At 36.5% G+C, this 26979-nt stretch overlaps 1 protein-coding gene across 3 annotated transcripts in view; it reads left to right on the forward strand.

The window, feature by feature from the left end:
* The window catches only part of MLLT3 (MLLT3 super elongation complex subunit), a 274971-nt gene that overhangs the window by 216166 nt on the left and 31826 nt on the right, over positions 1-26979 (forward strand). The window contains exon 1 of one of the 3 annotated variants that reach the window (XM_040963304.1): positions 15888-17136. The exons of the other annotated variants lie outside the window; for them this stretch is intronic. The gene's annotated coding sequence lies outside the window, so the exon portion shown is untranslated. Of the gene's footprint in view, positions 1-15887; positions 17137-26979 lie in introns of those variants that run through there. 3 annotated transcript variants of the gene reach the window in all.

Raw genomic sequence — 26979 nt, forward strand, 5'->3', positions numbered from 1 at the left:
TTTCTCTTCTTCCTGCTTCTACTTGGCTTTTGAAGTGGTTTCTTGTTACTTGGCACAGCTGAGGTTGAAGACTGAATTTTTCTTACTGTCTTTCTTTTCCTAGGTCCTTTTAAAATCCTCCAGCAAATTCTGTAAGAAAATATGCAAAAAGATATAAATTAACTAAATGATGATGTTAAGAATCATTTTCAAAATAGTGTCTTTAAAATTGCCATTTTTTGGGCCCGGTGCCGTGGCGCAGTGGTTAAGGTCCTCACCTTGCCCGCCCGGGATCCCATATGGGTGCCGGTTCTAATCCCAGTGGCCCCCCGCTTCCTTTCCAGCTCCCTGCCTATGGCCCGGGAAAGCAGTCCAGGATGGCCCAAAGCTTTGGGACCCTGCACCCACGTGGGAGACCAGGAAGAGGCTCCTGGCTTCGGATAGGCATAGTATCGGTCCGTTGCGCTCACTTGGGGAGTGAATCATCGGACGGAAGATCTTCCTCTCTGTCTCTCCTCTCTGTATATCCGCCTTTCCAATAAAAAAAAAATTGCCATTTTTATAAAGCATTTCTTTGTTTCTACTATTCAGCTTCCCTAAGAGTTAAGTACCAAATTTTCTTTAATGATATTTTTTTCTTTTGGCACGCTTTTATTATGGGGAATTTCTAATATATATGAAATAGTTTAATGATCTTCTTTCCTCCTATGTATCATCACTCAACTTCAGTTGGTGGTTAATATTACTGCACATGTAGCCTCATGTCTCCTTTCCTGATACAGTTTTTCTTTTTAAGAATTACTCTTTTTTTTTTATACCTGGCAGGTTTATCTTTTTCTTTTTTTTTTTTTTGCATTTTTAATTGTATTTTTTACAATCTTTACATAGTTAATTAGGGGAAAAAAGGCTCTAGGGCTAGAGGGAAGGGGTAAAACTATTGTTTCCATATTGTTTCCTTCATGTATCTGAGGTAAAGGGGGATATTGAGGGAGAAGCCCCGCCCAGTTTCCTACTCACCGCAATCCCGGATGTGGGGCATGATCTGAGATACTGGCTCAAGTGGTTTTGATAGTTCACCAGTTGTGAATCGCTGCCAATCTCGCCACTCCAAGCACGATAGGAATTACTTTTTTGAGAGGCAAAGTGACAGGGGTGAAAGGTGAGAGGCACAGAGATGTTCTGTGTACTGAAATAGCTACAACAACCAGGTCTCGTCCAGAAGCCAGGAACTCCATCCAAGTCTGCTGTTTGAGTGTCCCCTGGGCCATCCTTTGATGCTTGCCTAGGTCACAAGCAGGGAGCTGGATCAGAAGTGGAGCAGTTGGAACATGAGACAGCACCCAGATGGGGTGCTGGTGCTACAGGCAGAGGATTAGCTTGCTAAGTTGCTGTGCCAGCCCTAGGATTTTCTCTTTTTGAGCGTGTAATGTTCTAAGCATTGATAGTCAATGCCTAAATACTTTAATTCATTGGAGGTTGTGAATTGGTGATATGTTTTAAGCAATAAACAGCATTCATCTGAAGAGAGAAAATCCACCTCTTCTACCCCTTTTTAACTGGTAGTAAGGTATTCCAAAGAAAAGGAAAGCATAATGCTTGATTCTTTCTCTTCACCAGTTTTCAGAATAATGAGTTTGGTTTCCTAGAATCCTTCAGTGATTTTATTTGCTTTCAATTTTGAAAAGTTACTCTTGAGTCTTTAGTCTGATCTTTCCATTCTCCTCTTTGTTTGCTTTCTCTTCATTCATTCTACAATGTTAGCAATCCCTGGTTCCTTGGCTATCCGTGCTGTTTTCTGTTCAGTCAAGTACACATGATCTTTTATGACTCATTTAATTTTCAACTTTTCTTTGAAGCTTTCCTAAATAGTCTTCCCCACCCACTATTAATTCATCCCTCTTGTGGGCTTTTCCATAAACGTTTCATGCATACAATCATGCATCATTTAACAGTTGGATACTTCTGACAGATATGTTGCTAGGCAGTTTTATCATCTGTGGACATCATGAGTGTACTTGCATAAATCCAGATAGTATCGCCTATTACAGATCTAGGCTATGTGATATGTTCTGTCAGATATGCAATGTGTTGTTAGCTGGAATGTTACGAGGTACATGACTATGCTTTTATTATAATCATTCTTCTATTAATGTTTTTTTCTTCTGAAATAATTTGAAGGCAAGCATTGTGTCTTACTAATCTGAAATTTCAGAAGGATCATGATTCTTAATTAATTGATGTATTTGTAGTGAGTTTTCACTATGAATACATATGTGAGTGATCTGGAGATGTGATTTTTGGTTCATCACCTTTGTGACGGTGGAATATGCAAGGTTCAGGAAAGCAGAGACCTCTCTGTACAAATAGACATGTCCCGGTCCTTTCAGAAGTGCACAGTGCAGGCTGCAAGCCGCTGGTGCACAAATAAGTTCATAGAACAAAATCCTAAGATATTCCAAAGTCAACACAGGCTCTCACTCAGGCCACACTTACCTGTCTTTGCAGCCCTCACACTTGCCCTTGAGTTGGAGTATGCACATAGCTAGCCAGGGAGTGTGGAGACCCCCACAGTAAGTCCAGAGATTTTCTTTTCACTGATTGTACGACAGTAAGTATTAAACCACAAAAATAACACTGGGGAGGCAAGGACCACAAGTTAATAGTTTATGAAGACAGCAGAGGGATGTCAGGCTCTAAATACCCAAAACATTTGTTTCTACATTTTTAAAAGGCAAACATAGTTTTCAGAGAAATTTCAATAACAGGATGTTGAAGTGAAAGAAATTTCTGCCTCCCCATTTCCTATGGGGACTGTGCAGAGGCGTGATAACATGAAAGCTAAACGACCACCTTGTTTTTGCTGTCTTTGTGATGATGAAATATGATTATATTCCCATTAATGTTTACAAGTGCCCTAAAAATTATTGGAAATGGTAAAATACTGCTCATATACTGTGTGAAATGGGCCTCCACCCTTTTTGTTTGTGCAGCTTGCATGATGGTCAAGACATAAGCTTTAAATTAATCTTAATTTGGTTGGTAAATATTTATTAACCCATTATGTCTGACTGTTTAGTGTGTAGATAGACAGAAAAGAAAAATATAAAAGATTTAAGTCCATAATCACAAGGGACAACTGTGAAAGAGTTATGCTGAGCAATAACACACAGCCTTGAAAAAAACAAGATGTGGAGCATCTAGTTAATTCCCCTAAAACCTTAGCCACTTAGTGGGTTGTGCCTGTGTTGGCCCTTCTATTCTTGAATACATATTTAATTACACTCATGGGATAGACAGTAGCATTTCCAAGAGTAGTTTTGAAGGAATCATAATTGCATCTATAAAGCAAAAATTATATCCAAATAAAATTTTTCACTGTGGGAGGTTGAGCCTGCTGAGGGTGGGGCAGGGGGAGAAGAATTTATCATTTTGGAAAAGAAAATGTTAGCACAGCGGGTCTTCTGTTTCCTTAAAGAAAAAAATATAGCCTTAGCAGATGTACTTTGAAACCTGACTAGAATATCCGAAAACTTATGTAAATATAAATTGATGAATCCTTTCTTGTTTTCACTTCTGAAGTTCCATTAAGTTGAAATTTACATAGTGATGGGTCCTGCATTGCTGCCTCTCCATTCAGTGACCCAGGACCATACATAAATGTGCTGCTACCACAAAAACTCAAGTGATGGCCTGCATTCTGCTCTGCAGTAGCTCACCGTTGTCAGTTGTTGCTGGGCTCTCTGCTATTGCCTGCTTCTGCTACCAGTATTTGAGTCATACACTGACCCGGAAGCCAATGTATTTATTCCTGAACAAATAACTCAGTTCTACTTGTAAGTCATATTAGTTAACTATGACCAATAAAATACACAGAAGTGTTTGTTTCAATAAAAACTATATGGAAACCTGAAAATTTCCTTCAAAATTGGATTTTAATGCGCCAGTAAGGACATATCATGAGACTCCAGGCCACTTGCATTCTAACATCTGTGCAAGTCTGACTTACTGATCATCAGTGATGATAATAGATAATGTTTCACAGATGTGATTTATGTAAGAAAGACTTCCTGATGATGCTAAAAGATTTTTCATCCTACTTTAAAACATGGGTGGACTAAGATGTATTTATGAATTTAAAATATTTAAGATGTAGCTAGTTGTGTTTAGCTAATTCTAGCATCTTACACCTGATATATCTCCATTATATCTCCAAATATCATGACTGCTTCAAACTTGACATTATTTTTTCCTTTGAACTTTGAATTGATATAATCCTCTTATCAGTCTTTTGTCTTCTATTATTTTCATTTTATAAATGACTGTCTCATTTATACATCACCTCCTGTATGAGGTGCTTTCTGTGTGAGTTTATGAGTTGTCAGCCTTGCCAGCATCTACACTAACCAACATTTCTGAAGCTCTGTTAGGCCCCTGTTATTGTTTGTGAATACAGGAGTTGGCTTGTAACCAGAGTACCCAGGAAGACAAATTGTCCAGATTTTGATGAGGGACACAAACTATTAATTTGCATAAACCAAGTGAAACCTAATGTTCAGAAAGAGTTTTGAAGCCTGGGGAAGGGCCTCAAGTCTGATGGCTGAACTAGGAAAATGCTCATCAGCATCATTGAATCTCAATTTTGTAATCTCTGCAATGTGAAATGTGAATCCCATGGGCAGGCAGTAGACAGTACCTACCTTGATAGTGCCTGTATGCTAGTTAAATTCTGAATTGTTCCAAACTAGTTTCTTTTTGTTTTAAAGTGAGGTGGGGATCCAGGAAATGTCTAATCTCACAGTTTGGTAGGGGTTCTTGATAATGTTAAAATACTGCTCAGAAAGGTGACTTTAAAAAGTAAGTGAAATATGGCCTATAGTGAGCAATTGTGTTGCACTTTTTGTTCTGCTTCTGTGTGATGTTGTCATTATGGATACTGTGATCACACATGAGTTCATTTTTGCCAGTTGGTTTTATCCAGTCTCCAGATTAGAACTTTGTCATCTGGAAGATACCTTCTAAGACAAAGACCCTATGTCTATGCCATGCAGTGTTGTGCACTGGAGTTGGTTACTAGTGGATTTCCTTTTCTGTTTACCTAAAGTTCTGTCATCAGAGCTTTTGCCAGCTCCTTGACAGCGTAAAGCCTATGAAAAATGCAGATTTGGCTAGCATGTTATAATCCATCTGAAGGCACATAACATACACTCAGGGAAGATCTGGTTTGCTTTCATTTTACAGTTGTGAACTGCATCACTGAGTCAAAGGAAAAGTTTTTAATTGTTACAGAAAAGACAGTTAAAAGGTGTTTAGCTGAAATATCTTTTCTGAATGCCAAGTATCTTTCTAGGGAAGAAAATGCCATGTTTTCTCTGATTTGTTCATTACAGAACAGAGACTACATAACCAAGATGAAAAGGCAGGGCAGTTCCGTGTTAGATTCATAGCTATGTATTTTAAAGTAGCTTTAAAAGTTACCCCCATTAGTACCTTTTAAAGCTACCCATAAAATGCCACTTTACATCTGGCATCAGATCTATTAACTTGACTATTATGAATATGTAGGAATATTTTTGAAAACTCCTGTGGTCTTGTAAAGCCTCCAGACCCTTATTAGCTGAAAAATGTTGCCTTCTGCCAGGGCATGGAGCCAAGGCAAGATCCTTAAGTAGATAACATTTAGTATTTGAAATCATAATAATGAAAGAGAAGTCCACATGGAGCTTTCAAGTTGTTATCCATTTGAAATATCCAGTATGGAATTGGAGGCCGAGGGAGAAGATGAAGCAGATGTCAGGTTTGTTTCGGCAGCATGCACTGCTTAACCACTGTTACATTCTCCGCATCCTGGAAGGACAGTGACTAATTCATCTGATCCATCTGTTGCCTTGGGAGGCACTGTAGGAGGTTTCCTCCAATTATTAGCTTCGCAGGTGGTAATCAATGAGCTTAGGGACGATTCTGAGCTCTCCTTATTCTTGTGAGGCCTGGCTTTAACCCACCTTTCTCTCTCATGGCTCACCTGGGATCGCAACCTTCTCTTGCAAGTGTGTCCCCTTCAAAGAAAAGATAAGAAAAAAAAATCAGGGCACAGCTTGAATGAATCTCCCCACCCTCAAAAACTAAAACTAAACTAAACAATGTAGGACTTTGCATTTACTGACTTTTCATTGTTTGATGGAAACCTTGTTTCTAAAAACGTTTTCTTTACCGTTTTGCTCCATGATTGCCTTTCTTTTTTGAAGAAGAGTTTGAAAACATTTTTTTTTTTTTTTTTTGCTGTTAAAAGCATAACTTAGTTTGTGTCTAACACTTTTGATTTAAGGTAACCTCTGGCCAGTATGACATCTCTTACTGGTGTAACGAAGTTATCGCAACTATCTCCATTTTTGGAGTAAAGCAGTTCTCTCCTTCAGGTGGTCAAGTTGTACAGCAAGATATGGAGCTGACATCTCCTCGGACCCCAGACTTGCCTGGTACAGGAGCAGGAATGTTTCTGTGGCCCGCCCTCTGCAGAAGGCAAATACTTTGAAATGCTGTTTCACAAAGTCGATCAGGACTAAGGATTGTATTGGACTTTTTTCTTTCTTAAATAGAATTGTTTTTATAGTTAAAAGTCATTATTTCAGGTATAGCTATTGCAGTGAGAAAGAAGAGATTCAGGCATGTATGTATAATCTCCAGTAATTGGCCTCTTGATCATATATAACCTAATTTTTTTTTCTAGAGAAGGTCCCCTGTCCTCAAACACTCCCCTGACCTTTCTTTACGTTCCCCATGGTTAATCTCCTTGCTTGCTTACAGAAATTTGTATGGGAGTCCAGCCAGCTCCTTGCTGCATTGTATAAGTGAAAATCCTATGAGCTGCATATGAGTCATTTTTATCATCTGGAAAAAAGCAGGGATGCAGACATTGAGTGATTTGATAGAGCTAGGAAGCATTATTAAAATGACTGTAAAGCTTTTTTTAAAAAGATGTGAAGTATTACAGGACTGATAACTCTTATTAATCATTGCTGAAATGGTCTCAAGAAAATGTCAAATAACCATATTCAATTTATTGTATGTGTTTAAAAATCACTGTCAATTGTATGACACGGTAATGTTATCACTTTTTCATGTGACTAATTGTCTTTGGTCTGAAAGTATATTTACTTGTTGAAATGGTATTTCAAATGGAAAGTCAGGACTAATGATTATATTAGGCCACCAATGACTTTTTCTTTCTTCATTAGAATTACTTCTTCTAGGCAACTCAAAGTAGTTATGTCAGGCATAGCTGTTGGAGTGAGAGGAGATTCAGGCATGTATCTATAATATCCAGGAATTGGCCTTTTCATAGTATAAAACCTAAAATATTGAGTCCTGTGTTTAATTTTCATTGAGTAATCTTGAAATTAAAATTTTTGTAGCAAAGTATACTGAAGATAATATTACGATTGAAGACAGTATTATAAGACAGTAATGTGAGTATTTAGCCTAATTTAAAATTTATTTGCTTCATTGGAGAGGGAGATAGAGGTATATAGAGAGTTATCACCCATTTGCCGTGTCGCTCCCCCAGTGTCTTCTGAGACTGAGCTAGGACAAAGCCAGAAGCTGGAAACTCAGTCCAGCTGTTCCATGTGAGTAGCAGGGACCATCACCAGCTGCTTCTCAGAGTATGTATAAAAGGGAGCTGTGCTCAGAAATAGGGCCAGGACTCAAGTCCAGGCATTCTGGTATGGGATGCAGTCATCTCTAGCAACATCCCTACTACTGCCCCAAATCCCCCCCAAACCCCCGCCAAGGAGTGAACCTTAAATGACTGTTTTGTTCTTCGATAGTTAATATCCAGTGATGAAGTCAGAACAATTTTCTATCAAAAATCTATCACAAATCCTTAGCAAAACTTCTGTAATGTTTCCCAATAAAACTCTAGGATTGATTTTGAAATATAAACTTAAAGAACATTTGAAAGAGTCTGATTATTACTAGGTTCCAGCTAGTTTATACGAGTTAATGTAATTTCTTCATTTATGATCAGATTGACTAGAAAATGCAATGACCTGTTAGGTTTTTAAAAAGGGTTTGTTTATTTGCTCATTTATTTATTTGAAAGGCAGAGGGAAAGATGTTCAGAGAGCTTCCATCTGCTGCTTGACTGAAACTTCCATCCTCAAGAGTCTGGCGCTGCTAAAGCTGAAGCAGACCAAAACAGGAACTTGGGTGAAAGGGGCCCAGTTACTTGAGCCATCTTCCTGTGTCTTTCCAGGCTCATTGGCAGGGCGTTGGATCAGAAACAGTACAGCCTGGGCTCAAAGAAACACTTGGGTATGGTGGCCTAACCTTCTGTACTTCAATGCTGGCCCTACCTGCCACTCTGTCTAAGAGACCTTAGGTTAAGATGGTAGAGGCACACGGACTGGTAGATTTTTGAGATGGGTGGATTTTTGCTGGTTCTATGTGCACATTAGCCTGTAAAGATATCTTTTCCAGAAGAAGGCAGAACTTTGTGCTATGTCTTGTCCTATTTTTTATTTTCACACTGAGTCTCACAGATTCAGGAAGAATTTAGTGCCCCCAAGCTGGGGGTGGAGAGAGTAGATTCCACTTAATCTTAGAATTGTGATTTAAAAAAAAAATCCTTAGCAAGGAGAAATGGCTAAGTTAAACCTAAGAAAGTCAAACTCAAGAAAGATTTAATATAAATTGCTTCATTTACAATCAAGTTAATTTTGCTTAAGCAGCGGATAAAGGAGATAAATCTTAGAGATAGTTTATATAGGGAAAAATGAGATTATTAATAGAGGGTTAGCTTTTTTTTTTTTTTTACTTATTAACTAGTTTAGAACTGATTCAGTAGAAAAAGTGTGTATCACTTCTGAAAAATTGCATTTGTGTTACTTTCCTCCATCACTTTACTTCGGGGTCTTATGCTTGGTGACACATTTTAAAGATTCTGGTTAAGTAGAAACACGGGGCCACCAGGCATGGTTTAAGGAAGTGAGATTTGTGGGGAGACATACTAATTATCTTTATTTTTGAAATCGTTCTTGAGTTTCCTGACTATAGTAGATTTGGCTTCTTGGCAACTGAAGTTGTTGCTCAGGCAGGGTAAGGTGGCTTAGAAGAGGCCTCAGGTGAGCAGATTGGAGATGCCTATCGGATGAGTGTCCCTCTTAAATACCAGGTGCTCTCATTATTGTGATAAGCCGATATGATCCTCCTCAGGCTGTCTACTACCTTACATTTTAGTCTTTTACTAAGATTGTTTTTTCTTTTTTTTTTTTTCCTTAAGATTTATTTCTTTTGATTGAAAAGTCAGATTTATGGAGAGGAGCCACAGAGAGAAAGATCCTCCATCCACTGGTTCACTCCCCAAGTGGCAGCAATGGCCTGAGTTGAGCCAGTCCAAATCAGGAGCCAGGAATTTCCTCTTGGTCTCCCATGTGGATCCAGGCTTTGGGCCATTCTCTGCTGCTTTCCCAGGCCACAAGCAGAGAGCTGAAAGGGAAGTGGAGCAGCTAGGATATGAACCGGTGTCCACTTGGGATCCTGATGCTTGCAAGGCGAGGACTTTAGCCAGCCACTAGGCTACTGTGCTGGCCCCTGTTTTCTTTCTTTAACCTTTTGTTTTGCTTTATTGTTAATATCTTCCATAATCCAATTTTGTAGGTATAGGGATTCCCCTCCCTTGTTCTCCATTTTCCCCACCCACCATTTTCTACCTATTATTATACTAATACAGTTGTTTAGTAACAGTTGCAAGTTTAACATTCTCCTATTTAAGTGTATTATGTCATTGTAGGTATAAGCAAATGTGTAGAAAATCTAGTATCATACTGTCAAGCTATATTTGCCCATTTCATTGGGGGTGGTCCCAACTGGAAGCCATTTGTGCTCAGTGAAGTAAGCTCATTCCAAAAGTACAAATACTACATGATCTCTTTGATGTAAGGATAAAAAATAAGATATAGCTTCAACAGTTAGATTCTAGGTTTATGAGTAATGAATGCAAAAAGACTCGGGCATGATTTCTGAAACACTGGCAGATACATCCTTCATACACTTCAATATCATTTTCTGAGAGGTAGAATTGCAGAACATATTAAAAATCTAAGATACCCTAGAGTTCACTTAAGGAAACTGGTTCACCAATGACTATGGGTATGTAGGTAAACAAGTATACACATATGTTCTCATAGCTGAACTGTATAATGGAGACTAGCATCTTCACTTCATTGGAAAGTAAAGATACATACAATACACATCTGTACTCCTGAATGAAAGGAGGACTCCCAGTGAAGCAGTTAAATAGATCTTTCTTTAACCTTATATAATACCTGGGCTTTAGTAAAATATCATAATAATAGAAAAACATGGGAGAAATAAAACCACAGGCATATGCTATAAACTCTTCCAGAACTGTATGGGATTTATTGTTCTTTGGATGCCTGTCACATACATGTTTCTACTGACTTTTACTTAAGAAAACTCTACCCATGGGCTGGTGCATTGGCTCATCTTGCTAATCTTCCAGCTTCAAATACCACATCCCATATGGATGCCAGTTCATGTCCCGATTGCTCCATTTCCAATCCAGTTCCCTACTTATGGTGTGGGAATGCAGCAAAGGATTACCCAATGCATTGGGACCATGCATCCACATGGGAGACCCAGAGGAAGCTCCTGCCTCCTGGCTTTGGATTAGCTCAGGTCCAGTCATTACTGCCATTTGGGGAGTGAAACAGTGCATGGAAGATCTTTCTGTTTTTCCTTTTCTCTATGAATCTGCCTCTCCAATAAAAATAAATAAATCTTCAAATAAGAAAGGAAAATTGTATTTGCTAGTGACAAAGAATTCTATGTATTTTTACTCTACCTTTTAGGAAACATATGGTAGCTAGTAGAAATAGTGCTTACATGCAACAGCAAAAGTTTGAACTTCAAAGAGTGACTTGTGGAAAGTAGCTCACCAACAGATAAACACAGGATCTGTTTCATAGGCTGGCATATTTTTCTCATGACAATGTTCAGTAAACAAATAGAAACACACAGAAATGAGATGAGATACTTGTTCCATGTGTGTTGGGCTGCAATTAGATCCTCTTAGGCTTGCTACCCTGTTCATTAGATGTAGCTTGAGGTCTTCTAGTTGCATAGCTCGTGGCAATAGTCCTTTGCTATCATCAGAAGTAAATATGGGGAAAATAAACGTAGTCTTCCCCAGGTTATTACTTTGTCTACATTGTTTACCACCATACATATGATTCAATTATGTTTTTCTCCCTTTTCCCTTTCCTAGAAATTAGTCTGGATTTTTTATGTTCCTGTAACTGTAGTTTTTTTTTCACCTTTGTTTTTTTTTTTTTACCTGTCCATTTCTGTTTATTGGAATATGAGTTCAAAAACGCAAAGACAATTAATCAGCTTTGCCAGCAAGTGATCTACCTTTTTTTTTTAAGGTACATAGTTTGGTTATGTAATTACATATTGTAATGTGGAAAATTTCTTCCAGCTTGGAATAAAATCAATGATCTTCGTAAAAGCCAATTTAAGCTTGTGAAAGCGTAAGTTTAATTTATGTATTTAGGTATTACTTTCTCTGTGCTAGTTACATTTCCCCACTCTTATGCTCCACAGTGAGCCAGTCATTCATTATATTTCTTCTTCTAGAACTTGAACTTCTAGCTATCTAAAATTTACGAGACTTTTATTTCTATACATTCAAAAGTATAATTGGCATGAAAATCCACTCTTTATCATAGCATATCAATTATGTGTTCAATAGCAACTCTGAAAAATCTCCAGGACAGGGTCAAAATATCATTATGCCTTGGGATTTTTTTTTTTATTGCAAAGTCAGATACATGGAGAGGAAGATCTTCTGTCTACTGATTCACTTCCCAAGTGGCTGCGATAGCCAGAGCTGAGCTGAGCTGAAGCCAGGAACCAGCAGCCTCTTTTGGGTTTCCCACGTGGATGCAGGGTCTCAAGGCTTTGTACCGTCTTTTACTACTTTTCTAGGAGACAAGCAAGGAGCTGGATGGGACATGGAACCACCAGAATTAGAACCAAGGCCTGTATAGGATCTTGGTGTGTGCAAGGCAAGGACTGTAGTAGCTAGGCTACCATGCCGGACCCTTTCCTTGTGATTCTTGAGATAAAATTGTTTAGTTACCATAGGACAATTGGTTTCAAAGAAGCTAAAAATCCTTAGGTGACTGAGGCCTTTGCGTTTTTATAAATAAAGAAAAAAACAGTTTTTTGCTAAACAGATACAGACTTTGGGAAATAAAATGATAAATCTGAGAAATCTGATCATTGTAGACGTGTTGTGCTGTTCAAAGTATCCATAGGAAAATGGATGAGTAAATGATAGCTTGTGCACTGTATTAGATATTCTGCTTGTTGTAAGTAAAGTTTTATTAGACATAACCATGCCTATTTGTTATATTACCATCTGTGACTACTTTTATACCATAAGGTCAGGATTGAGTAAGTCTGACAGACTATACAGACTGTAAAGACTAAAGCAGTCACTTTCAGGCTTTTTATAGGTCAGAACTGTTGTTTTCTGCTCTAGAGGATGCACAGTCAGACTGACATGTTTTCTAAACCCATCCCTATCTGGTGCAGTCTTGGGAGAAAGTCCCTAATACAAACATTTATAAAACGATGCACAATGTAAAAAATAACATGTTAGAATTACCAGTGATAAAAAAGTACTTGAAATATCATCTTGGTAAGATTAGACGTAGAATTTCTATGTTGGGAAGTAATGTTTGTCATGATGAAACTGCTTTGTTGGCTCATTGGGTTCCTAAATCATGATTTACATTCAGTTCAGAAAACTCTGGAGTATACACACACACAGAACATGGTGCTTTTACCATAAGAACTGTGCAGCTAATACTGTCATAAAATGCAATTGACATTTCTTACTGGGAATTCACTTGAGTCTTGAGCATTTGATGTGGTTACATATTCACGGCTGTATCATTCCAACACATCTTTAGAATAGAAGCATAGAGCATCTATGGAATGGGGTCTGTCACTTCCAGTGATGTCTGTGGCAGCTGAAGCCTTCTATTAATAGGCTTTGTCCACTCCTGCAAGGTTCATTACAAATCTTGATGACAGGAACCAGACCAACTCCTGTTGGCCTCTCTTTAGCAAAGCTATAGCCATGAAAGGAAGAAAAAGAAAAAGGCATGCACAATTTTCAGAGGTTAACTTGTCAGGCTTTACATTTATTGGTTTGTAAGGGAACAGGCTGACCAGCTTGATACTTGAGTGACCTTTATCCCTGTTCTTTGACATTCTGTGCCTTAAAAACTCTTCTTCAAACATTATTTGGTGTCACTTCAGGCGGAGAACAGACTTTTCCTTAAATGTAATTGACAGCACTACTTTTGTATTCACTGATTCATAAACTAATTTCTGTTTCAGATAATATTATGTAAGAAGTATGTGCTTTCACATAGTGCTTTAGGACTCTGTTAACCAAAGACATGCATCTCTCCTTGTTCTATTTATGAAAGAAACAAGTGGCAGTGCCAACTGGAAATAGGAATTAGATTTCAAGCTAAGGCACTACAGCGCTTTCCCACCAGAACTACAGTGGAAATAGGCCAGTTCACCAAGGGAGGAGATGGGGTACGGCCATTTCATGAATCAGATACACTAGCATCCTAACATCAACTCCAGAGAAACCATTGATATGAAACTTCTTGGGCCAAAGGCAGTGTCTTACGATAATCTTAAAATTAGCTGTGATTTCAGCATTGTAAGACAGATATTAAACTTTTCTGAAATTATTTTATACATGAGAACAACATTTCTTAATGCTTTAGGATGTCATCAATTATACCAAGAAAAATATTTTGTTATTTTCATTTATTTGTCCATTTGTGTATTTTCATTTATTTAAATTTCATTCATTTCAAATAATATTTGGAAACCTTAGGGTACTTTTATGGGGGAGATACTTCAGTTGGAAGTATTATGAAAAAGAATACTTTATCAGAATAACCTCCTTAAACAAATCAAATGAACGATAGAGAAATTTTCTTGCACTTCTATTATCTTATTAATTATCTGCTTCTTCTATCCTTTCCTAGTCCCTTATCTTAAAAATAATGCTGCTGTCACACAAAGTTTAAGGTCAGCTTATCACAGAGTGATTAATTGGACTATAAATATCTTATCAACAGCAGAATTCTTACTGTTACTTAAGTAGAAAGTTTTGTGGAATTCTTTATTATTTTCAGTGGTAGTGTGTTAACCATTTTGAAGCTTTTTTTGTTAAGTCCCTTTATTCATGGTGGTTTTCATTAATAAATAAAAGTATTTTGAAACCTTCCTTTATGAAATGAGAGGTAACTTTTTGCAATTTTGAATAAATTTCTGGGTGATTTTGAGCTCTAAAAAGACAAGAGGAAGCAGCCAGATAATTTAGACCACCACACAATGGCAGCCCCATGTCTTAGAATCCCTTGGAGGGTGCAGCCGGGGAGTGCTATATTTTCCATACTTTCGGTGAGTTAAATTTGGTTTGGCAGCAAATTTTTAGCAGTAGATAAGGCTCTGTAAGTAAAACTTGGCAGTTTTAGCCAAGGAAAACAGACTGTAGATTTGATGACTGTATTTGATTTATTAGTGCCATATGCGGGGCCTTTTGATCTTCAGGATTCAGTAAACCAACGAATTGATATTTATCAGAAACTCTATCACATGGGAAAAGATCTTAATTTGCCTGTAGTGTTGATACTAATGTAATTATCCAACACCTGCATCCCATTGTTGATAATTGTGTTTGGTTATATTAAATTTTACCAGTAAGTTAAGACTGGATGTTAAAAACAAGTTTTAGAGTAACATCAACATTGGAAATACTCTTATTTCTTAAGTATACTAAACTTCTCTGGTATCAGAATCTCTTATGAGGAGTGTACACAATGCATGCATGGTGGTTTTTATAGGAAGAGGAGAAATGGGTTGAAATTAATGATACCACATGAGTAGATGACATATGGTAAAGTCTATTGGCAGTTTTAATTAGACAACATAAAGAAACTATAGGTAACTTTGCTATTTCAGCCCGTCTCTGAATTCCTCTATAATATTTTTATGAAGTAGCAAACCTTATGGGATGAGTGTTGTATTGAGCAATCCATATTCATCTGTTTTCAGTTTTCTTTCTTTTTTATCACTAATAAAAGTTAACCTATGACAGACATGTATAAGTCCTTAAAATTAAGATGAACTGTCAAGGACAGAGTCATGATAATGTTCTCTTAAAATGGATCATTTTCTTGTGAATAATGGATTCACATTTTTTTTTTTCAGTAAGAGGGAAAGCTACTTGATCTCCAGCCATGGGGTACCCTGCCTGAGTGAATTTAACTTTCTTCTTTTTTTCTGAATTTTCAGTTATTACTTGCAGAGGCAATTCTTTCTTTGTTTTTAAACATTTATTTTTTTTAATTGGAAAGTCAGATATACAGAGAGGAGGAGAGGCAGAGAGGAAGATCTCCCACCCACCGATTCACTCCCAGGGTGCCCCAAACAGCCAGAGTTGCACCGATCCAGAAACCCATGAGCTGCTTCCAGGTCTCCCATGCGGATGCAGGGTCCCAGAGCTTTGGGCCATCCTTTGCTGCTTTCCCACGCCACAAGCAGGGAGCTGGATGGGACACTGGGCCTCTTGGATTGGATTAGAACCAGCACCCATATGTGTGCAAGGTGAGGACTTTAGCCTCTGTGCTACCGCACCAGGTCTGAGGCAATTTTTGCTTATAGATGGTTTGTACTTAAATCAACTATTGCTTTTCTACTTCTTATCTTTGTTTGTTTTGTTTAAAGTCCTTTTGAACTCTGGGAAGAGTTTGAAAGTAAGTGAGTTTTTTTTTTTATTAGACTAAAGTAAGTCATCTTATTTCTTAAATGATTTCAGGAAAGACTGCTGCAGCAGAGGGTGAAGAAGGCAAACATGACAGACATGAGAATAGTAGTAGTACTAATATTTAATCATGATTTATTGCAAGCATTTTCCTAACTTTTGCATTGTCTTCATTTTCATGAATGGGTATTATTTGTAAATTAATTATTAATTTCAGTTTCCTGTGTAAGAGATGAAGGAACTAACACCTTTAGAGATTGTGTTACACTGGAGAGAATGCCATGACTAAAACATCTTAGAATTGGGATTCAAATCAAGTATGCTATTTCTGGACTCTGAGCCATTCCTTCCAGCCCCATATTAATCTTGAGTTTTCAAAAAATTTGACATGCAAAGTTTGTATCAAAAGTGAAGAATACATATTTTCACGTTGCTTGTCATTTCTTTGTAACCTGTCCCTGCATGTCAGAGTTGATGGCTGCATTTCCTTTCTGCCTCTCACTGAAGCATCTCAGTGCATATGGATCTCAGTGTATATACAACACCTCAGTGTAGGTGTAGTCACCAGATGCCTGCCTCCTTTGCTTTCTCTTTTTTCTTATTTACTGAGAAATGTTGCGGGAGCTAAAGTTATGAATAGTTGCTTAAGCAGATACAGTTTAGATATGGTATCTCTACCTTTTAACTCTACTACCTCTTATTTGCACAAGAAAATGTGATCCTCGGTGGTAACTTTGCCTAGTTTACTGAATAGGAGTGTGTGCCAATACTGATAGGATGGGGTAGGTCCTGTAGTTAAAATACCTAAAGGTCGAATAGATCCCAGGACTTTTACATAGTCATTTCTTTACATTATAATTCATAGGACCACACAGGCTAAGTCAAATTCATATGGAACTTGCTTTAGAAGAATGCTCTGGAATACTAAAACAATAGAGTTAACTGTTTGATATGTGATCTCACCAGCAGACTGTCTGCTTACCACACGTCCCACAGTATCAGATGGAAGAAGCTGGTTTCTAAAACGGTTCGGGGTGGATGTTTGCTCCTGATTAGCCTGTGTGTTTTGTGTTGGATGAATGAGCAATTGGGAAGTCATGACCATGTGTTTGCTGTCATTTAAACTGCCAATCCAATCTAAATATACATGTGGGTGCCCAAGGAGACTTCTCTCTTTCCAAGAGGCTCATTCTTAACAGCTTATTCCTCACTGACACATGTGAACTTTGGGTTTCTTCTGTATTGCCGAGAGCCATTCTGTTTTCTTTTCAGAGGTAAGGGTTATTTCTTTGCTTGTTCTATTTCTGATTTTAAAAGACTGCCTCTAAGTAAAGTTAATTGTAGCCTTATGGGAAAGATAGCTCCTAGGGTGTTACATGAGGTAATGAAAAGGGTGGTGGTGCAAATGGTGGGAAAGTAAAATCAACAGTGTTCAACTTATAGGTGCATAAAAATCTAATGAATTTTAGATCATCAATTTGTATGTGCCATGTATTCATCTAAGTAACAAAATATTAGAGAAAAACTCAACTAGGAGATATGATTTGATCCTGATGTGCCTCTCCCTATCTGGAATAATATAAGAAAGGAAAATATAGTATCTTTTTTCTGGCTTTAAGCATTCTACACATGATGTATCTAATGGGCATCTTTTAAATACCTATTAAAGGAACAAGCTTTTCTACTCACGATTACAATATTAAACAATTTCTTTTATTTAAAAACCTATCAATTAGATTTTGTTAGTATCTTACTAATTTGAGATGAATCTTTTCATTCAGAAATGAATAATACTATACATTTATGAGGAGATTTTTAGAAAGTATTGGGAAAATGGAGTTAAAAGAATTTTGCAGTCCTTGCATTCAAAAAGTTCACAGAAAATGTAGATGAGAAAACTATGCACGGATTTCACAAAAGTTACATGAAAATTATCTTCTCTCAATTCCATATTTCTATAAATATTTTGATATATTGTTTTTGTTACATGGCATTCATATTTTATAAGTATGATTGTTGTATTTTGAAAAGTCAGACATTAAAAATGTTTCTGTTATTTTTAGATGTAAAATGAAATATTGTAAAATTTAACTTTGCAGAAGAAAGGGCAGTACCTGACTTCTAATTGTAAGAGTGTCTGATACAAATCAGTCACCACTTAATTATGCACTAAAATATTTCATTGAATTAAAATAGTGCAGGACTGTGTAAATTCTTACACATGTATTTAATTTTTAACTTGTTTAGTAGTTACATACTTGGTATATGACAGATGTAAAAAGTTAAATAATCACAAAGTTCAAAGAACATACCATTCATTCAGTAATGGAACTTTTACGCATGGACTATTGTGTCTGGCATTTTTCCCTACAGAATTATGACAGTCATAGAGTTTTACATTTGGAATATCGGAAATCATATTCATTAGAAGATGGAAATTTTTCCAAAACTATATCCAAGAGAGTTTGTCATGTGGGTTTCTACATTTGAGTAGAATGTGTTTGTATAGAAAATATAAGTGAAAAACAATTATGATATGCAAATATTAATGTCGTATATAAATGGATGAGATAATTGAATGTGAGTGCTAATCCTAATAAAAATTGTTTTTTTGATGTTGTGCACATATTGTTTTTACCCCAGTATGGAACCATCTAAAGATTTACAAAACTTTGTTGACCATTTTCTTTTGAAAAAAGAAAGTTTCATTTTAGCACAGTTTCTTAGAAAAGGTAAACTGGTCATAATAAATCCCTTTTATTTCAGGAGGAGCCATATTTAGCAAGTTGTATATTTTTGAAAATTGTTTTAAAATTATTTTCCATGATAGTTTTTAGGTTCGTGGATTTCCCCTTCCGCTCTCTCCACCCCCTCTCTGCCCCTCAACCACCATCACAAGTCCATCATTCTTCTGTTTAAGTGTGTCCCAACATTGTAGCTATAGAGAATGGTGTAAAGTCCAGCATTCTATTGCCAAGATATATTTTAGCTAGAGCCGTGGTTCTTTAACACTGGTCTTCTGATGCCCTCCTCTCCCTGCTGCTCAGCCCACATTCAGAGCATTCTGTAGTGCACTTCGCTCCTCAAGAAAATCCCAAGAATAGTAACACCAACATTTTTATTTATCATTCAGATCTTAGTTTATAACTAAAAATCACTTCCCAGAGTAATTAGACTTTCTCATTTTGGCAGCTAGCTGAAAAAGAATACACAGTCTGTTACACATTTTACCTTGTTTGGAAGATGAAACCCACCCGTCTTAGAACATTTAAGTCAAATGTAATTTAGTGGAAAAAAAGATCTACGTGTTCTTCTGCTTTTCTTGTTACATCTTGGCCTTTTAAGTGTAGTGGATTGAAATTTGATGAGTAGAATTTGCTATGAAAGAAATTTGAATGGCATGTTGCAAATTGCGTTGAAGTTTAAAAATCTATGTGTTTGAAATCTGCAAGTATGTATGTATGTGGGAAGATTTGTAGATTGCATTTACCTGAATAATGATTGAAAATATGGGCATTCTCTTGATTATGAAGATTAAAAACAAGTTTAGACCTTTAAATCATTCTGGATATATTGAAATCAGATGAATTCCTGAGAATCAATTCAGAAATGGTTCCAAGCCCTAAGACTGCCGTAAATCATTTGTACTATTGCTCTCATTGAACAACGTGACTCTTGGCCCTTGTTAACTTGTCTGGAGGGAAGAGAAAATTGAGGAGAGCAAGGAGGCCCAGGAGAAGGTCTTTAGCCAATGCTACTCTGAGCTGCTATTGTCGAAGGACATCCTTTCAGCTAATTTCAGTCCTGTTAAAAAAAAATCCATTTAGTCAATAGTAACAAATGGATAAGAGCAGAAAGCCCAAGTGAATAAAACCTATAAATACTAAAGTTGGGATAACAGCCTGTAAAACTATCAAAAGCATTGCTTAAGTGACACAAGATAGCCCAAAGTAACAAGAAGTATCAGATGAGTAGACAGCACTCCATATTCATGGAGAGAAGATACAACTTAGTTTTTCTCAAAAATAGATTCTTCTTGAACCCACTGCCTGCCCCACTTCATTTGTTTTAAATGATGTCTCCTTATTTTAAATTTATGGTTGACTGCCTTTTCTAGTAGAGATCATGGTGCCTATTTAAAGATATCTGTGTTTCCAAAAGTAGAGTTATGATCAGTGAAACTTCTGTTTAGATCCATCAAGCTCTATTTACTTGCTGAGAATGATAAGCCTAACAGGAATGAGTGTGTGTGTATTTTTAAAGGGCAGATAGTTAGAAATTAGATGTTGTCTAGTGCTTTTCTTTTGTTTTTAAAGTCTACAGTTTATAATTCTTAAATTTCTTCCTGAGGGAAAACTAAGTAAATAACAAAGGAATCTAAGTCTGTAGCATAACTTACTTTGTTATTACTGTACAATATTGAAATTCAGATGATACCAGCCAGGACTGAAGATGTGTTTTAGAGCTACAGAAAAGTCAAGGTAATGGATCCAAAGTCTGATAAACATCTCTTATTCTAAATATGATGATAAATTTTTTGGAAAATGTGTGATATGTTAGCAATCTAAAATCTGTTTTGTATTTTATAGAATAATGTTCAGATCTTAAATGTGTGCCTTGGAGAGGTGACTTCATTGTGTTTAAAGTGTTGCGCTTTAGATAATTTATCAACTTAGGATATTTGCTTTTCAACGTCCAGACTGTGAGAACTGGAGATGTCATTCATTGGAAGGGAACAGATGTTAAAGGTTCTTGCCCCTGCCTCCCTAATCCCAAACACCCTTGAAGAAGAGAAACATTCTGTTACCCAAATAGGCATCTTTCTGGTGGTGAGAAAAGGCAGCAAAAGGCAGTAAATCTGCCTTCTCATTATGAAGTGCAACAATAGATTGATTTATGAAGAAAAGCAACTGTTAGGTTTACTTATAAGATGTGTGCTTGAAAATGCAGGTTCCTTTGGAGTCTTCTAAGCTGTAACATTCTTCCCGTTCTTGACAGGGATCTTATATTATTAATAGAATAATATGTGATTCTGAACAACATATTTTTTATTGGACTACGTCGAAAACAAAAGAGTTGACTCTTAAGAAGAGTCATAAATGTTCCATGATTTTGCTTTCCTTGTTAATTTTCATTAAGATAAAACTCCTTAAGGGTAATTTTTGAACTGTTTCTTAGAATTTGATATTTTCTTAGAAAACAGAGGTAGTGTAGTGTATTTAAATGTTAGGTCATTTACAATCAATTTCATTTAGAGATCTACAATTTTCAGTAGGCATTGTAATCATGGAGTCTCAGGTATAGCCACAAGGAAGATAATTTCAAATTTCCATTTGAATTGTGTATATTGTGTTTGTTTTCATTTCATTGTTTTAAAGAAAAATCTATGTGCAGTCTAAAATCTTTTAAATGAGTCTGTATTCAGCAAAGAACTTGGTTATAGTATTTCTATTTAACCTCAAAATTAAAAATTTAAGCTATGAATTCATTTTGAGAATGAAATGCTGTAAAAAGCAAAACTCTGAATGTTCTTTGTAATGAAACTTTACTGTGTATTTAGCATATATCACTCTAGAGTTGGAAATTTCTGTGGTGTATTTAAGATTGAGACAGATAAATTAGAGAACGTTTACTTATCTAGTTACTATTAAAATTCATCTTTCTTTTTAGTAGACACATATCCCAATTTTCAAATTGTAGCAATAGTGCAATAGCTACCATAACAATATATTACACCCAAGAAGACACATTCAAAAATTGAAAAATTTGAAGCAAGAGGCAAAAGAAAATAAAACAGAGGCTCTTTTACTTGCTTTTACTCTGTGAGCTATCTTGCATACGTGATTGTGTGCACATACAATGGAACTTCAAAATATTTGTGCAAAATGTTATTAATGAGTAGCTTACTTTGGTGCAAAGTAATTTGGAATCCTCTGTTTTGTTGTAGTTGTTGTTGTTGTTTGTTTTCCAGAATACACAACTTCCCTGAACTTTTTGAAGACTTGTTTGTGCATGCCTTTACCCAAGAAATTTTTAAGTTCCCTGATCTAGATAGAGGTCATGACTCCAATATGTTAAAGAATACACTTCATTCTCATTAGGAAAACATAGGCTTATTAAAAGATAATTCTTCTCACTATCAGTAATTTTTGTTGTATAAACTGATAATGACAAAATATATTTTCTTCAGCTGGTAATGGGGCAATATTAAATCAACTCTTTGCCCAGTGATTTTGCTTATTTTGCAAAGTACAGTGCCATGGAAATAAAGTCTTGGGAAATGAAATGACCTCTTAATGCCACTGCCATGATGATTAATTCAAACTTCACATGTGTAAGGAAAATTCTGTAAGATAGCTCAAAGATTAAAATTAATAGAACTTCTTGACATTTGTATAAGTCTATAAAGATTCTGTTGGTGTCAATGAAATGTTATGTGAACATTTTTAAGCAATTCATTTTGTAGGAGATATAAAGTTAGTAAAGAAAAGCAATTAAATATCCTGTTGAGATGATCCCTCTAGATAAATCTGTTTTACTTAGTACATTTCAATTAATTACCACTTATTGTTTCCAGATTTCATTTAATTTACTTTAATAGTTTGAATTTTACAGCCCAATGCTGAGACCTGTGGTCGCATATAACATACCTTTTAGGACTTTGTTCACTTTAACACTGCTTGGGCTCTACACAGGTGTATTATTTTCCAGGTAACTGATTTAGTACTTTCACAGTAGTTTAAGAATCTTAGCATAAACTGACAATCAGTTGTGTTTTGATGTCCAGTGCTCAGCTCCAATAATAGTCATGAGGAGAGCCTGTCAGGAAATATTTTTTTTTAATATTTCTTTTTTGAGAGGCTTTCCAGCTCTGAACCCTTATGTGTAGCTTTTGTTTTCTCTACCCACCACCGTCATAACACACAAGAGAGAGAGAGACAGAGACAGAGAGAAAGACACCAGTTAAGAGAGAAGTTTCTGGCTGCAACTGTGGTATATTTAATGACCAGTTATGGACCTCAACTTTTATGTATATAATCTTTGTTCAAGGGATAGCAGCATATTTGTTAGGTGATATAACAGACCTAAGTGGCCTGTTTCCAGATGATTGCTCATTCTGAAAGTCCTTAACAATTATGAATTCTGCAGTTAGTAATCTCTTAGAGCACATCTGGCACATGCACCATCTTACAGCAACTGGATTTTTTTTTCTTGAAAGAGCACATGTTCTGGCTACAGTAGTCAGTAGCAGCCTTCAAAGTACAACTGGTGATGAGAGATAAAAGACTTGAGGCTCGTCTGCCTCAAAGAGAGGAAGCCGAAAGAAAATTATAGCCATCCCTAAGTGTGGAAAACAGTCTTCTGGAGAGATTTATAGACCCGTGTTCCCCAAGGCTATTTCATTTCCTAATGAGATCTTGTGTTCTCAGACAAGGAATGGTAAGTCCAAAAGATGACAACATTTAATATTAAAAATAATAGTGAAGATAGCTATGATAATGAAGAAAGCAAATGCAGGTATAAAAACAGGCATCTCACTGTCAAGCCAGTTGTCTTGGTATCTAGAATGATATTTTGTTTTCAAATAGGAAATATAACAGAAATAAGGACTTTGCTATCAGTTTGTGGGGGTAATAGAATCTTCTGCTGTTACCATAAAACTGTAACAGTCAGTTTTTATGTAAGAGCCCAAAAGGCAACATGTGATTGTTATTTAACATCAAGTTCATTCAGGTTGTCCTAATACAAGTAGAGTGAGTCTGCCAAAAAGAGTTGTGGAATCTTCCCCATTGTCATAGACTTGAATAACTTTCTAACCTTAAAGGTGGTAGCTTTGTAACTCAGTGTTGTTTCCTAGCCGCACCTTGTTTAATGCTGTAACAGCATGGAATGTCTATGTATGTTTTTGGGTGTTGTAGGATTTTGGTTTGAACAATTAGAAAGAGAGGGTAGATCATCCTTGAAGGCAAGTAAAATAATGGTTGTAGTGTGTTGCCTGATGTGCTCATCAGTCTTGTTCATCAGTGCCAGTGTCAAGAGGATTAGGGCAATTCAGAGGAGAAACTCCCCTGCCTTCCTTTACAAAGCTTATTGAACTGACTCAGGCTCCTGCCTGAATCTGTTACTGTATTGATTGGACAGTGTTAGAAACCATTGATGCAGGCACATCAAACCCCTGGGATAAAATGTTTTGTTTTATTTCTGGTTTGCTTTGGGTGCAGACCTCAAGTCACCCTTTATGGAAAGAATATTCATTATTGTCTTTCACAGTGATACAGGAAACTTTGTTCCCTGATGCGAGTGTTGTTAAAGAGCAGTAAAGTGCTGTTAACTCTGCTTTAAATTAGTTGTACTTTGTTCAAAGTTAATAGGTATAGTTAGAAAGAGCAAAGGGTTAGAAACCAGAAAACTTCATTTAGATCCACCTAAATATTGAACCATTGGTTACACATCTTACTACGCTTCAGCATCACTGTCTAGAGAGCTGTGACATGTTGTCGTCTGAACGACAAGGAATACATTTCTCTTTATTTATTTATTTATTTATTTATTTTTAATTTGAAAGGAAGAGCTACACAGAGAGAGAAAGAGGAGAGACAGAGATTCTCCATCTGTTGGTATACTTCCCATATGACCACAATGGCCGGAGCTGGGCCAATCCAAAACCAGGAGCTAGGAGCTCCTTTGGGTCCCCATGTTTGTGCAGGGTTGAATATTTAAGCCATCTTCTACTGATTTCCCAGAATGTAATCAGGGAGCTGGAGCAGAGTGAAGCAGCTGCGACTAACCAGCATGCATATGGGAGGCTGGCATTGAAGGCAGAGGCTTAATGTGCTGTACCTCAAAGCCAGCCCAGAAATACATTTTTGTGTGTGTGAAACTGTTTTTTTATTTACAAAAATAAATTATTTCTGAAATTTAAAAAAATCGAAGAGAAAGTTTGCCTTCTACTTTTTAAAAATCTTAAATCTTATTGTTTATTATTATTTTTCCATATGATTTTCTGGATATAGTGATTCCCCCTAAACTTCCCCTTCCTCCCTCCTTTTCTCCACCTGCCCCATTTCCCCCATATTATTAAGATAACACAGTCCTTCATCAACAGTCACAGGTCCGACATTCTGCTGCTTAGGGGTGTCAGTTCATTATAGGTATAGGCAATGGTAGAAAGTCTAGTATTGTCCAGGTGTATTCAGCAATTTCATTGAGAAGCTTGATTTTATTCAGAAGTAGAGATATAAACTACAATGTATGTTTATTCCTGGTATACTAGTCTCTATTATGTAGTTCATCTATGAGAATATTGTATATACATGTGTATGTATATATATATATAATCTTTGTTTTATATTTTGCATGAATGTTGACTTAGAATAAAATGGTCACCTTATATCAGAGAGAATAAAATGGAGACCATTATGCTCAGTTGCTCAGTTAAATTATCCAATCCCCAAAGGAAAAATATCAGAAATGCATTTTTTAACAATTTGAAGGCTGAAGTCCCAGACCTGGAAGCATGGTTAAGTTTCTCTTTCTGGCTTGCATAAAGCAACCTTATTGCTGTGTCTTTACATATGGAAAGAGAGAAAGGAAGCAAACGGTTTCTCTGATGATTCCTCTTTTATATATGTAAAAGCTAGAGTTATAAAGAAGAAAGAGATCTTTCATCCTTTCTTCATTCACTCCCTCAATTGCTGCAAAAACCAGAGCAGGACTAGGTCAACCCAGGAGCTTCTTATTTTCCATGTTGATGCAGGGGCCCAAGCACTTGGACCAACTTCTGCTATTTTCCCCAGCACAGTACCAGTGAGCTGGATTGGAAGTAGAGAAGCTAGGGCACTGGCCTCTAGTGATTCTTCTTACAAGGACAGTAATCTCATTGTGATGCCTGCACATCCATGACCACTTCTAAACCTCCTAAAGGTCCCCCTCCCCCAGATATTATCATATTGGGAGTTAGAGCTTTAACATCCCGGTTTTGCTGTGGGCACAATTTAGTCAATTGCAGGTGAAATAAGGAATATAATGGAACTGAGAAATGAGTTACTGATGCTCATCTAATCTTATTTTCATATACTTTGTGTATAGTTGGGTTTTATTCTTCTACCACACTTTTGCTGTAAAATGAAATAACATGTCTTCATTTCTGGCTTTTTAACAATTCACTCATGTATTAATCTTGTTGGGTTAACTTAAGCTAAGTGTTGCTGCTTTTCAATACTTACTTGAACTTGGACCTTGCCTTTTATTGATGTTGCTATCTCAGTATATTACCTATTAATGGACATTGGCAAAATAGATTTTGCTCATAAAAGTAAACATTTCCCATAATTGTGCATGCAGCATGGATGCAACCTCATTTTCCTTTCAGGTTAAGTATTTTTGGAAAATTGAATGAATTATTTTCAGCTCTGAGTAAATGAGAAGCTAAATGAGGTAATCTTTGATTAAAGCTGCATAATGTGTAGGAATATTCTTTAATGAAAAAGGAGTGAATTGATGAGAACCTAGCAGCTCAGTCAGTCATGACGATAACTGAACAGGGAAATACAGATGAGATTTATTTACTTCTTGAATTAGCACTTGTCTTCAACATATCTTTTGGCCTTTTTTCTTCAATTTGTTCAAAGGGGACCTTCAATAGGTTTGCTTTTCTAGGTGAAGTAGAAATTTGGTGGAAATAGTTTTTATTTAACTAGTAGTCATACTATATTCTTTCCAATTTCACTAAAGCAAGGAATATCATTCCTTTTTTCCTTTTGTTTGAGTTTGCTTTCTTTAGAAAACAAGGCACTGAATTTTTTTCCTATATATAGTTGCCTACTAGAAAAGGGAGAACTATTTCTCAGTTCTATTATCTAAAAAGGAAGTTTGCTGCCAGTAAAAGGAATGATAGATTTTACAAGCTTTCTGGTGTGATCTACCTTGACAGGTGTTCTTTTTTTTTTTTTTTTTTTTTGAAAAACAACCCCTAGCACTTGTAAACATGCGGTTTTTCTTATTTGTCTTGAACAAAATTAATCCTCTATAGAAAATCCATTACAAAATGATTTCGCATAGCTATTTATTGTTGGAGACTACACTGAGACTCTCATTAGCTCACTGCTTTCATAGTA

Source organism: Ochotona curzoniae, unplaced genomic scaffold (genome assembly GCF_017591425.1).
Source record: "Ochotona curzoniae isolate NIBS_2020 unplaced genomic scaffold, NIBS_Ocur_1.0 scaffold_3208, whole genome shotgun sequence".
NCBI lineage: Eukaryota > Metazoa > Chordata > Mammalia > Lagomorpha > Ochotonidae > Ochotona > Ochotona curzoniae.